At 38.7% G+C, this 12,453-nt stretch overlaps 2 protein-coding genes across 47 annotated transcripts in view; one reads left to right on the forward strand and one right to left on the reverse strand.

Moving 5' to 3' along the window:
* Positions 1 to 12,453, forward strand: part of NEK11 (NIMA related kinase 11) — a 328,327-nt gene that overhangs the window by 289,151 nt on the left and 26,723 nt on the right. The gene's annotated exons all lie outside the window — the stretch shown is intronic.
* LOC129397445 (uncharacterized) overlaps positions 1 to 12,453 on the reverse strand; it is a 62,565-nt gene that overhangs the window by 16,596 nt on the left and 33,516 nt on the right. For 4 of the 6 annotated variants that reach the window (XR_010111649.1, XR_010111650.1, XR_008955403.2 and 1 more), the window contains one exon: positions 9,209 to 11,858. The exons of 1 other annotated variant lie outside the window; for it this stretch is intronic. The gene's annotated coding sequence lies outside the window, so the exon portion shown is untranslated. Of the gene's footprint in view, positions 1 to 9,208; positions 11,859 to 12,453 lie in introns of those variants that run through there. One more of the 6 variants, XR_008624886.3, reaches the window with a different exon arrangement.

The raw sequence follows: 12,453 nt of genomic DNA on the forward strand, positions 1-12,453 counted from the left end.
GGCATAAATATTTTTATGGATTTCTATATATGGATATACAAAGAAAATTCTCAAAAGGCTATTTGTTTTGTTTCATACACCAGGTAGACAGACAGTAGTTCTGTGGTTACTATAAACATATGATTCAAACAGCCTAATTTTCTGAAAAAGGAAAAAAACATTATGCCTATCTTATTTTCTACTTAAACAGAACTTTTTATTTCAAATAAAATCATGAATCAAGCATAAAACAACCTAATTGCTAATCACTGTATTTTAAAATTATCCTTAATTAGAGAAAAATCTAAAGTGAATACTGCCATATTAGAAACTTTTCTTGTGTGTCCTTAATTTGTATCTGTCACTCATAAAGCTAACCCTGCATGCCTGTTCCCCTCCCCAGCTTTAGAGAAACACACAGTTTTACTCACACTGAACCTATTTCTCGAATGCAAGTGCCATCATCCTAGGCATGACACAGAAGGTACATTTAACAGCTTCACTGGGTGACAAAGTTCTTAAGACCTGTGCTATTCTGAGTGTTGTCCTTTTGATTATATTTTGTAAATGAGAATATATGCATTAACTAGTTTTCTTAAGGCTCCAAGCCTGAGCTCCTGCCTGTATTTTGATTATGTGTGTTTTTGCTTTTTTGTTTTTCTTTGTTTTTGCTTTTTTTGTTGGTACTTTAAAAACAGTATCTTTATGTCATCCTGTCCTTAGATGGAAACTGAGAGAGGGAAAACCTAGGCATGCCAGCATCCAACACTGTCTGGCTTAGATCAGAGAGGAAGAAAATATTCCTCTCAACTTCGGCTTGCGAGTTTTTTGAAGTTAGCATTTGTACTTTCCTTGATTTGCAAAAACTGATGGTAAAGAAACTATTACACAGGAAGAATTAAATATAAAAGCACCTGGTTCCAAAGCATACACGAACAATCCTAACTTTGCTGGAATGTAATACTTCAAAAACCATTTCAGTGGAGCATGGAGAGTTTATAGAGGAGCTTAAAAATGGCTTAAAATTTCAAATGGAAGTTGAGATGCTTTCAAGCTTGGACTCAAACTATTTTAATGCTGGGCCTTTAGGCAATAATTTCCTTTTTGTTCTTCTCATCCAATATAGAAAATAATGGGGTGAGGCTTCCATCCTACCAGCTGCAGTTTGTGGGCACCCTCAGGACTGAAGCTAAGGCAAGCAATTGCCACTTAAACCTAGGACAGTGTCAGCAGCACCAGATATTATGTGAATCAAGGAAATGTTGAAGGACTCTGTGACAGAGCTTTAGAGATGAAACAAATAAAATTTGACCTGATTCCTCAATAAGGGTTCCTGCCAGAGTGAAAAACTAAGCATTAGTATGAGTGCAGCAGCTGTTTGGTCCTGGTGCTGGTTTCAGCACAGGTTGCAACTGATGGGTGAAGCAGTAGTGATACACTGCTCCCACTCATTGCTTTCATCCCCTTGTTACATTTCCAGGAGGCATCCTTGGCTGTAAATAGTGATGATCACAGTCCTTACCACTGATTAGGAACACTCCTGCCTATAATTTATGGCAACTAATTGGTGTTCCTCAAAGTGTGGTCCCAGATGAGGAGCCGCAGTATCACTGGAGGTCCCATTAGAAATGCAGAATCTGACCAGCTGTGGTGGCTCATGCTTGTAATCCTAGCACTTTGGGAGGCTGAGACGGGAGAATTGCTTGGGGCCAGGAATTCAAGACCAGTCTGGGTGACACAGTGAAACCCTTGGGTGACATAGTGAAACCCCTGTCTCTACCCCCACCCAAGAAGAAGAAGGAGGAGGAGAAGGAGGAGGAGGAGGAGGAGAGAAGGAGGAGGAGAAGGAGAGAAGGACGAGGAGAGGAGAGGGGGAGGGGGAGGGGGAGGGAGGGGAAGGGGGAGGGGGAGGGAGGGGAAGGGAGAGGGGGAGGGAGGGAGGGGGATGGGAGGGGAAGGAGAGGGGGAGGGGAGGGAACGAGAGAAAGAAATGCAGAATCTTAGGCCCTACTGCAGACCTCATTTTTAAACAAGTTCCCTGGATGAGAAAATCATATCCAAACTGTCCTCCTCAGTATGTCTGACTTGCTCCACTCTGCAGATTTCCATGTATTCCCAACAGTCTGCTTCCAACTTAATCCCATTTCCTGCTTTCTTCAGATTCTTCACTGTCCTTCAGTCTAATTTTTCCTCTATCTCTTCTCCCATTAGATAAAATACTAAGGTAGAATGATGGCAAAGAAAGGAGGAAGAGGGGAAAGAGGGAAGTAAGGAAAGAAAAATTGAAGGAAAGTGAAGAGGAAGAAGAGGTGGGAAGGGAGATAGGGAAGGAGGGAGAAAAACCTACTTCAGTTGTGCCATAGTATCATTGGAGTTCTTGAGCTCTATTTCAATCCCAAACAAATACATAAACACGAATATATCCCATTCATTATTTCCATTTTAAAATGAAGCAGTTACTTTCATACAGAAGAGAATGTTAATTAGTGTGATAATTTGGAGAGCAATTTGGCAACGTCTGTTCAAATTTTTTAAGTGAAAATTCTCTTTAATTCAGCAAATTTCAGAATTTATGCTATATAAATACTTGTATAAATACACAAAAACATATATCAAAGGTATATACTTACAGAATTTTTTAATAACAAAAAGCTATAAATAGCCTAAAAGTATCAATAAGAGTTGTTTTGGAAAGTCAACATATATCTCTGCAAAGGCATACTGTCCTGGCATTAAAAAGAAGTGAGAAAGATCTGCACACGCTTGTGTGGTGAGCTCTCTAGAGTATATTGTTAACCGAGAAAAGGAAGATGCAGAACAATAGGCATAATATGATCTCATCCATATGTCATTGTTTAGTATGTGTATGTACATGTGTGTATATATATATATTTATAAAACAGTTGATAATTTATAATATTTATATCCAATGGCATATTCTATAGCCATTAAAAAAACTATTTTGGTAGAAATTTGAATAACTTAGGACATTCTGGTCATGTAATGCTAACTGAACTAATGTAAGCAGGACATTAATATCATTTTTTATTTTTGACCCACCTTTCTTGAGCATTTTCCAATATTATTAAATATTCCAAAAACATCATTAATTTCTCTATAATATAATATTGTACTCTTGGGTTTTTGGGTTGTTTTCAGTTTTATAACTCATATATTTGACATAAACTTTTTTTTACCTAATGCTATTTTCAAATTTCAGACTAAGATAAATATCTTGTAATTACTAGTTCATAGATGTGACCTTTTATTATAATTGCTAGTTCACAGGATTCTTACTTATTGCCAAATTGATTTCCATACTCCACAAAGATTTTTAATATAATCTTCAATTTTTTCTAATGTGACTTGTTATTAAAAGTCATTTATTTAACAAACTTTTACATTTGAAAGAAAATACTTATTAATGCCTACTGTGTGCTAAGCTCCCTTGGCACTCACTAGGCACATCATTACAAATAAGCATGATTCCTACTTTACTACTCAAAGTGTGATATTGGGCTGGTATGGGAAAAACAGACATTGAAACACACAATTACACTGTGATGCAGTTCAGGCTGTCATAGAATTATGCCCAGAGTGCCAAGGAGACTCAGCATGCTTATAGTATGATTGTAATAATTAACCAAAAAGGGACTACTTTGCTTTGAAATATTCAAATACTCTGCCACCTTCCAACTAGAGTGGTGGTAACTTGGTGGTGGGTCTGTAGGGGAAATATCTTCTCTTCTTACTCCTATCAGAGTTTACCTGACTGTGACAAGGAAGTAGAAAAGAAACTTGCCCTAGTTTTTGGTGTCAAAGTCTAGCACCATTTATATCTACCTTTCTTTCACACATGCAAAAAATAAATCTCCTTCAAGGACACATACATTCATCCTGAATCTATAACTGAACCTTACTTTCTAATACACTATTCTTTATGGTGGCTTAGAATACAAAGATGGTTATCTAGCCTCTGAAAACATTTTTTTTTTAATTTCACAAAAACAAGTCTCCAAGTAAAATAAACAATGCAGCCTCCAGAAATAGCACTTTCTATTTTTTCAATATTTCTTGTCAAGAAATTCTAAACTAAAATATTCTAATTAATCTGAACTATATGAAATTGCCCATATTTGACTTGTTTTTAACCTGTAAAAATGGCAATTCCATATAGCTCAACATAAAACCTGTGATTTAATTCTTTTTTTTCTTCCCCAGAATTGCCCATATGTTAGATCTTATCAAAACTGTCTTACAACAAATAATTTCTGCAGTACCTTCCCCAGATACAAAGAAAATAAAAGAAAAATTAAATTATTAACACAGGTTTATGCTTGGTTGTCACTTTCTAGTCAGATCATCAGTAAAATAAAATTAGAATGTAGTAGTACCCAAATTAAAGAGAAAATAGTTTCCTGCTTAGTTAAGCAAAGAAAATTCTAGCCAATGCAGAATTAGAAGTCAGGAGTAAATGTGGACTAGGAGATCCAGCAAACTACCAAACAAACTGTGATTCATAATCTCCATCTCATGCAAGGCTGGTGTTCTCCTCTTAAGACATAGAACAGTAGACTAATTAATACTAACAATGTGTTAAAAATCAAAACTATTATTAATGCAAATCTGTCCTCCAGAGATGGGGAAGAGGAGGGAGAGAGAGAGAGAGAGAAGGAAAGACAGCTGTAGCCTGAAATTGATGGTAACTCCTTCTACAGTACCTTTACCAGATTTAAACTCATATTGTAAAAAAGAAAGCTTAGTATTTCAGTAGAGGATGCTGTATGGGAAACAATGCCTCCCAGCTTAGAAAGCTGGCCTGATCCTATAAGAATGTCAGAATTCTATGTCAATGCTAGTTCATAAGGCAATCCCATTTACAATAGCGAGACAAAAAATAAAATACCTGGGAATATATCTAACAGAGGAGGTGAAATATCTCTACAGAGAGAACTACAAAACACTGCTAAGAAATCATAGATGACACAAACAAATACAAAAACATTCCATATTCATGAATTGGGAGAATCAATATTGTTAAAATGGCAATACTACCCAAAGCAATCTACAGATTCAATGCTATTGCTATCAAATGACCAACAGAATTTTTTCACAAAATTAGGAAAAAACTATTATAAAATTCACATTGAACTAAAAAAGAGCCCAAATAGCCAAAGCAATCCTAAGCAAAAAGAACAAAACTGGAGGCATCACATCACATTACCCGGCTTCAAACTGTATTATAAGGCTACAGTAACCAAAACAGCATGATACTGGTACAAAAACAGACACATAGACCAATGGAACAGAATAGAGAACCCAGAAATAAGCCTCACACCTACAGCTGTCTAATTTTTGACAAAGTCTTCCAAAAATAAGCAATGGGGAAAGGACTCCCTATTCAATAAATGGTGCTGGGATAGCTGGCTAGCCATAGGCAGAAGAATAAAACAGGATCCCTACCTTTTACCATATATAAAAATTAACTAAAGATGGATTAAAGATTTAAATGTAAGACCTCAAACTGTAAGAATTCTAGAAGAAAACCTAGGAAACACCATTCTGGACATCAGCCTTGGGAAATAATATATGAATAAGTTCTCAAAAGCAATTCCAACACAAGCAAAAATTGACAAGTGGAACCTAATTAAATGAAAAAGCTTCTGCACAGCCAAAGAAACTATCAACAGAGTAAACAGACGACCTACAGAATGGGAGAAAATATTTGCAAACTATGTAATAAAGGTCTAGTATCCAGAATCTTTAAGGAACTTAAATAATTAAGCAAAAAACCAAATAACCCCATTTAAAAAATGGGCAAGACATGGACACCTCTGAAAAGAAGACATACAAGTGGCCAAGAAACATGAAAACATGCTCAACATCACTAAATATCAGAGAAATGGAAATCAAAACCACAATGAGATACCATCTCACATCAGTCAGAATGGCTATTATCAAAAAATCAAAAAACAACAGATGCTAGTGAGGCTGCAGAGAAAAGCTAAGGTTTATACACTGTTGGTGGGAATGTAAATTAGTTCAGCCACTGTGGAAAGCAGCTTGGAGATTTCTTAAAGAATTTAAAACAGGAATACCATTTGACCTAGCAATCCCATTACTGAGTATATATCTAAAAGAAAACAAAGTGTTCAACCAAAAAGACACATGCACATGTATGTTCATCGCAGCACTATTCACAATAGCAAAGACATGGAATCAACCTAGGTGCTCATCAATGGGGGACTGGATAAAGAAAATGTGGTACATATACACCATGGAATATGCTGCAGCCATAAAAAAGAATGTAATCATGTCCTTTGCAGCAACAGGGATGCAGCTGGACACCATTATTCTAAGCAAATTATTGTAGGAACAGAAACCAGATACCACATGTTGTCACTTATAGGCAATGAAGACCACTAGAGGAGGGAGGAAGAGAAGGGGAAAGTGTTGAAAAACTATTGAGTACTATGCTTGCTATCTGGGTGATCGGGTCATTCATATCCCAAACCTCAGCATCACACAATATACAGTATACCCATGTAACAAACCTGCACATGTATGCATGCCCCCGAATCTAAAATAAAGTTGAAATTATATTTTTTAAAAGCTAGTTCATAGTTGTAACTACTTTCTAGAGTCTTGCTACTATAAATGTAATCACTGCTCAACATCACTAATCATCAGAGAAATGCAAACCAGAGCCTGTGTTTCTCGAACTGTAATGTGTATATGAAGAACTTGGGGTCTCATTAAATGCAGATTGTGATTAGTAGGTCTGAGGAGGGGTGAGAGATTCTGCATGTCTAAGCAGCTCACATGTGATGCAATGCTGCTGGTGGGATCACGTTTCCTTGAGGCTTCAGCGGAGCATCCTTGTGATGGCCTTGGCTCCTCTTTTCTAAATTGTCAGTCTGACCCTGTGGGTCACATACTGAGCACTGATGAAGAGGCCCCCGCTCCCCTTCATTGTCCTTGCTCTCTCCTTGTTTGAATCTTTCCTTCTGTAAAATGGGATTAACAAACCCATGTAGAGAGTCCACTGAATGGCAGAACCTTAGACTTTCCAGTTAGAGGAAACTTTGGAGATTATATGATCTAACTTGTTCCCTTCTTCCCTGCATCACATCTTATGTCTGAAAGCCCATGCCTGAGATCCTACTCACTGAGTGTGCAGTTGTTATTCTCATCTCATTCCATCAGACCTAAGGAAGCTCTGCAGAATAAGGGTCTCTTGCAAATGTTTTCAAATACGTGGAAGTAGCTAGGACAAACAAACCATTGCTCAAAAATCACTCAGCAAACCCTACCTTAACGAGGAATGTTCTCTTTTGGCTTCAGAAAGCAATTAAAAAACTCAGCATTTCTAGGCAAAAAGCTTTAGCAGTTCCCCTCTTGTTCTTTCTCCCCACAGCAGGTGCTAAAGCACAGCTCAGTCTTGATTCATCCCTTCTGTCAAGAGCAGGTGTCAGCCTCAATTATTGTTTTGCAAATTCATTTCAGTCATTTAATGCAATTTCTGTAAAATGAGGTATCGATTTCCCAATCTCAGCTGTTTTTCCTGAAGCCTATACCACATTGGCCTTCCTGGTCTCTTTCTATCTATCTCCTTTCTACCTGTCTCCTTCCCCCATCTTCCTCTCTTTCTGGAATGCATGTCACATTTCCGGCCAGTGTTCTATAATAAACCCATTTGTAGTTGCCAAAGGAGAGGCATAATAAAGGCATTGTATGAATATGTTTGAATGAGAAATTCGTGAAAATCAATTTTTATTTATGGTGAAACACTTAACTTGGATAGAATATGATACAAATCAAATGTAACTATGCCTCTGGAGGCACTATGAAAAAGGGAGTGTTCTAGTTTCATGAATTTGCTCTCTTTTGTTCTGTGTATATTGCTGTAGCACCATTTTTAAAGTCCTCTTCTTAATGAGTGTCTCTAGCCAGTAAATTTCACACCTCATGTGTGTGAAGACAATTTATTGTGCAAACCAAGGCACTTTTGAGAGTAGATTGGGCAGCCATTGGTTATTGTGCTTCTGTGTCAGGCATGCACTGGGACTGTCTCAGTAAACGGCTACACATGGCCATCCTAATTACAGGCAGTTTGGGATGAAGGACTCAGTGACAGTTTGGTATTGGGAGGTGAATCTGTTGAAGAAAAAAAGCATGAAACATAATTAAACAGGCAAGGAAGGCTTTATTCAAGACTACTGTAGCAGGGGAGAGATTAATCTTGACTCTGGTTGCAGCAGGGACAGCTGGGGATTTATGGCCAATGGGCATGGCGAAGGGGTCAGTGGATAGGAAATTACTAAGAGGATTTGGTTAGGTATTAAGGGTCAGGGGATTCTTGCTGAGCTGGGCTCTGCAGGCCAGGACCAGGCCTAGTCAAGAAGAGGCCTCAGAGGAACATGATTAAGGTTTGGTCAAGGAAAGAGTCCTTGTTGAAACTCACCAAATGAAATGCAGATTTAAAAATTCACTCTTAACTAAGGAAGCTGAATAGTTTCCCAGTCATGGGAAGTCATCCTTGCTCTGAGAAATTCTTCCAACTTTATGCTCTATTTTCTCCTTTTTGATTTTTAAAAAATCGTCCTTTGTAAATCTAGTTATTCTAGTTATGCTTGGTAAAGAAATCTATTTTATCTTCTGATCTTTGCTTCTACTTCAGTAAAGCTGTGGTGAAATTGACTCTTCAAAAATGAAAAAAAGTGTGGCTTGAATTGATAAAGGAAGCACAATTGTAATTCATTCAGGAAGGACTTCATCAAGTGGGCTATGTTTCATGGCACATTGTTTAGTGAGGCTTAGAGAACAGAAGGGAAAGCAAGGGGTTTATTTTTATGGTTTGTACACATGTCCATCACAGTGGAGGCTCAATGAAGGTATCTGCTTCCCCCGATAGCCCAGTGCTCACTACTAGACAACTCCTTCCCCCTCTGAGCATTGGTTTTCTTGTCCATAAAATGAAGGTGTTCGATTAGGTGAGCTCCTTGGTACCTTACAGGGATTTAAAAAAAATTCTATAATTCTGATTTTTAAGATTACTCTGTCCCTCTCTGGATTGTGCTCCAATATTATAAAATATCCTCTTGAGGCCATTCTAAAGGATTGAATATGAGCAATGGTAAATCAATCTGAAAATAATGACTTAATGTAGAACCTCTGTCTGAAAAGCTCAGTATATTTTGTGGTTTATGATACAACACATCCAAGGAGATGTATGCAAGAATGTTCCAGCAGATTTATTAACAAATCATGTGTGTTGGGGGAGGGGGATCAGCAGAGGAATAGCAACAACCTGAAATGTACTTCAGCAGGAGAATGAATACAGAAATAATGATGGAATGACTCACAGTGAAAGTCAATCAGCTATAGAATCAAAGGGCATAAATATCAACAATTTTGAGCAAAAACAAGAAAAAACTTATACCATTTACTTAAAGACACACAGAACAGTACTACTACTCATTTCTAAGGGGTACATACTTGTGTATATATAGTAAAAGTATTTTTTTAATTCTTGGTGGTGATAAACACCAGGCTCAGAATAGAGGTTCCCTCTGCGGGTGGGAAGGGAGTATGATTTGGGAGGGGAATTCATGGAACTTCAGCTGTATTTGCTAATGTTTTATTTCTTAAACTGGGAGTTAGATATATATGTATTCACTGTATTATACTTTATACCTTTTCATATGTCTTAAAATATAACAACCTTATGATAAAGTCGGGATAATCATAAAAAGAGATTGCATACATTTGTTTGCAAATTAGAAACAGTCACCATAATTTAGTGGTAGCAAAGCTAATGTGAATTTGAAATCTTCTTACTACCTGTCCTGCAATTACAATGTACAAACATCAAAAAACAAAACAAAACTTCCAGTGTACACACTGGTGAAAGAACCACTAGTCAGATACCAGTCTCGAGTTGTTACTACTTAATTGCTAGTTATTTATTTAAAATTTATACTGTGTGAGAAAAGTTTATGAAAACATATAGGTAGTTAGCTAAAAAGTTGTGATTGGATGACAGATTGATAAATGAGCAGTTTACTCTGCAAATAAGTGCAAACTCAGCTATGAGCTTTCAGGTGGTCTAGACAAGAGAAACCTGCCTGCTAGTTTCTTAGTAGACAACCTTATGATAAAGTTGGAATTGTCATGAAAAGACATTGCACACATTTGTTTGTAGATTAGAAACAGAAGCTCTAATCTACAACTCTCAGTAGGAGAGCTGGATTTTTCTTGGCTCTAAATTTTGGGGAAGAATTAATCACAAGAATCCTTATGTAATGGGTACTGAGGCATTTTGAGTGGTGCTTCTGTTGATTTGCTCTTGGCTGCAGCTCCTTGCTATTCATCCATTTCACACAGCACCCAGAGTGATCGTGCTGTAACAGAATTCAAATCATATCAACCCTCCAGAGGCTTCCCATTGCACCCATGGCAAAGTCAAGCCCCCTTACCTGACCTCCAGGCTCCCTGCTCCTGCCTGACCATCTCACCTTGTCTCTTACCATTCTTCTCCTCTTAATTAGGCTCCACCCACCACAGTTGGTGACTCTTCTTTAGAGCTTATGAGAGCTGGGCATATCCTCTTCTCTCATTTAGGAATGCCCTTCTCCCAAGTCTTGGCTTGTATGACTCATCTTTATGATTCAAGTTTCCATTCAAATGACATTCTCGGTCCCACCCCTCAAAGAGGCTTTTCTTAATGAGCAAAAGTAGCGTCACCACCACCACCTATACTATCCCTAAACCCAAGGCAAGAGGGGTGCTCTGGGCCCTGTGCTGTAGAGGGGTACCCTCCAGCCACATCCCTTCCCATGAAGCAAGAAGTCCATGGAGCAAAGGGGACTTACACACCCAGAGCTTGCATCTCCTCTGCTAGGTCATGCTCTGTGCTGTGGCTTGAATGTGACCCCTTCAAAATTCATATGGAAACTTAATCTTCATTGAGGTAGTATTAAGAGATGAGATTTTGGGAAAGTGATTAAGTCATGAGGGCAGAGCCCTCAGGAATGGATTAATACCTTTACAAAAGAGGTCTCAGAGAGATAATTGCCCCCTTTTGCCCGTCTAAGCTTTCTTCCCCTCCAGAGGACACAGCAAAGAAGTGCCATCTTGGAAGCAGAGGGAGCAGCTCCCACCAGACAGCAAATCTGCTAGCACCCTGACCTGGACCTTGGACTTCCCAGCCTCCAGAACTCTGAGAAATAAATTCTAATATTTATAAATTACCTCTTCCATAGTATTTAAGCAGCACGAGCAAACTAAGATGCCCTGCTTACCTGGGATTCCACAAGTCTCGGCCCAAATGGCCCCAAGCCCATTTCTACAGTCTGTGAGCCTCTGCCTTGGTTCCCTTTGTCTGTATTGTCAGTTTGCAGACCCCTGGGAAGCCCAAGGGTGGTCACACAGTGGCTGTTTGCAGAAGGTATGGATAAATATTAGACATAGGGGCTGCAGTATCATATGTGTACAAGAACTTCCTCTCAATGGGAGTTGGAGCCAGGCTGAGAAGAGACGGGCACAGGCCAGGAGACAGGGATCAGGGACCCAAGGGCTGGCTTGCACAGCCCTTCCACATCCCAGTGCAGAACTCTGAGGAGTCTGAGAATCCTGAGTGCAAACTTGTTCTTCCAGGTGTTTGAAAAGTTGATTTGTCAAGCTAAGAGGGTAGATCATATTTTATTAAACAGTTTGTTAGCTTGATTCACACTCTTTATTTATACATATGTGGATCTCCATTTATACTCTTGCCGCCTCTCAGAAATGTTAGCAGCAGGCCTGGCTTCCTCTGCATTTGAGTCAGTCCAGAAGATGGTGATTCAAATTCCAGAAGATGGTGGTTCAAATTCCAGGGCCTGGTGGTAAAAAAAAAAAAAAAAAAAAGGGGGGCGGGGTCTGTGCCAAATCTCTTTTCTGACACCCACCTTCTTGGGGATTCCAGACTTTCTTCTCAAAGTCCTGTTCTCTACTCTCTCTCCTATTTCCCTGTTTTTATTTTGTAGCACTGAAAAAAATCTAAAATTACCTTGTTTACTTGTTTAATATGAGGTCTGTGAGGTCAGAGGCTTGTGGCTACATCTGCAGCATGTGGCACATACTAAGTGCTCATTAAAAATGTGCTTATAGCCAAGCATGGTGCCTCATGCCTGTACTTCTAGTGATTTGGGGGGCCAGCATGAGAAGATTGCTTGAGGCTAGGAGTTTGAGACCAGCCTGGGAAACATAGCAAGACACCCTTGTCTCTACAGAATTTTTTTTTTTAATGAGCTGGGTTGTGGTGGTGTATTCCTGTAGTCCCAGCTATTCTACAGACTGAGGTGGGAGGATCACTTAAGCCTGGGAGGTCGAGGTTGCAGCTATGATTGCACCACTGCACTCCAGCCAGGGTGACAGAGCAAGACCCTGTTTCTAAAAATAATATAAATAAATAAATAATTGCTGAATGTGTCA

This window comes from Pan paniscus, chromosome 2 (assembly GCF_029289425.2).
Source record: "Pan paniscus chromosome 2, NHGRI_mPanPan1-v2.0_pri, whole genome shotgun sequence".
NCBI classification, from domain to species: Eukaryota; Metazoa; Chordata; class Mammalia; order Primates; family Hominidae; genus Pan; species Pan paniscus.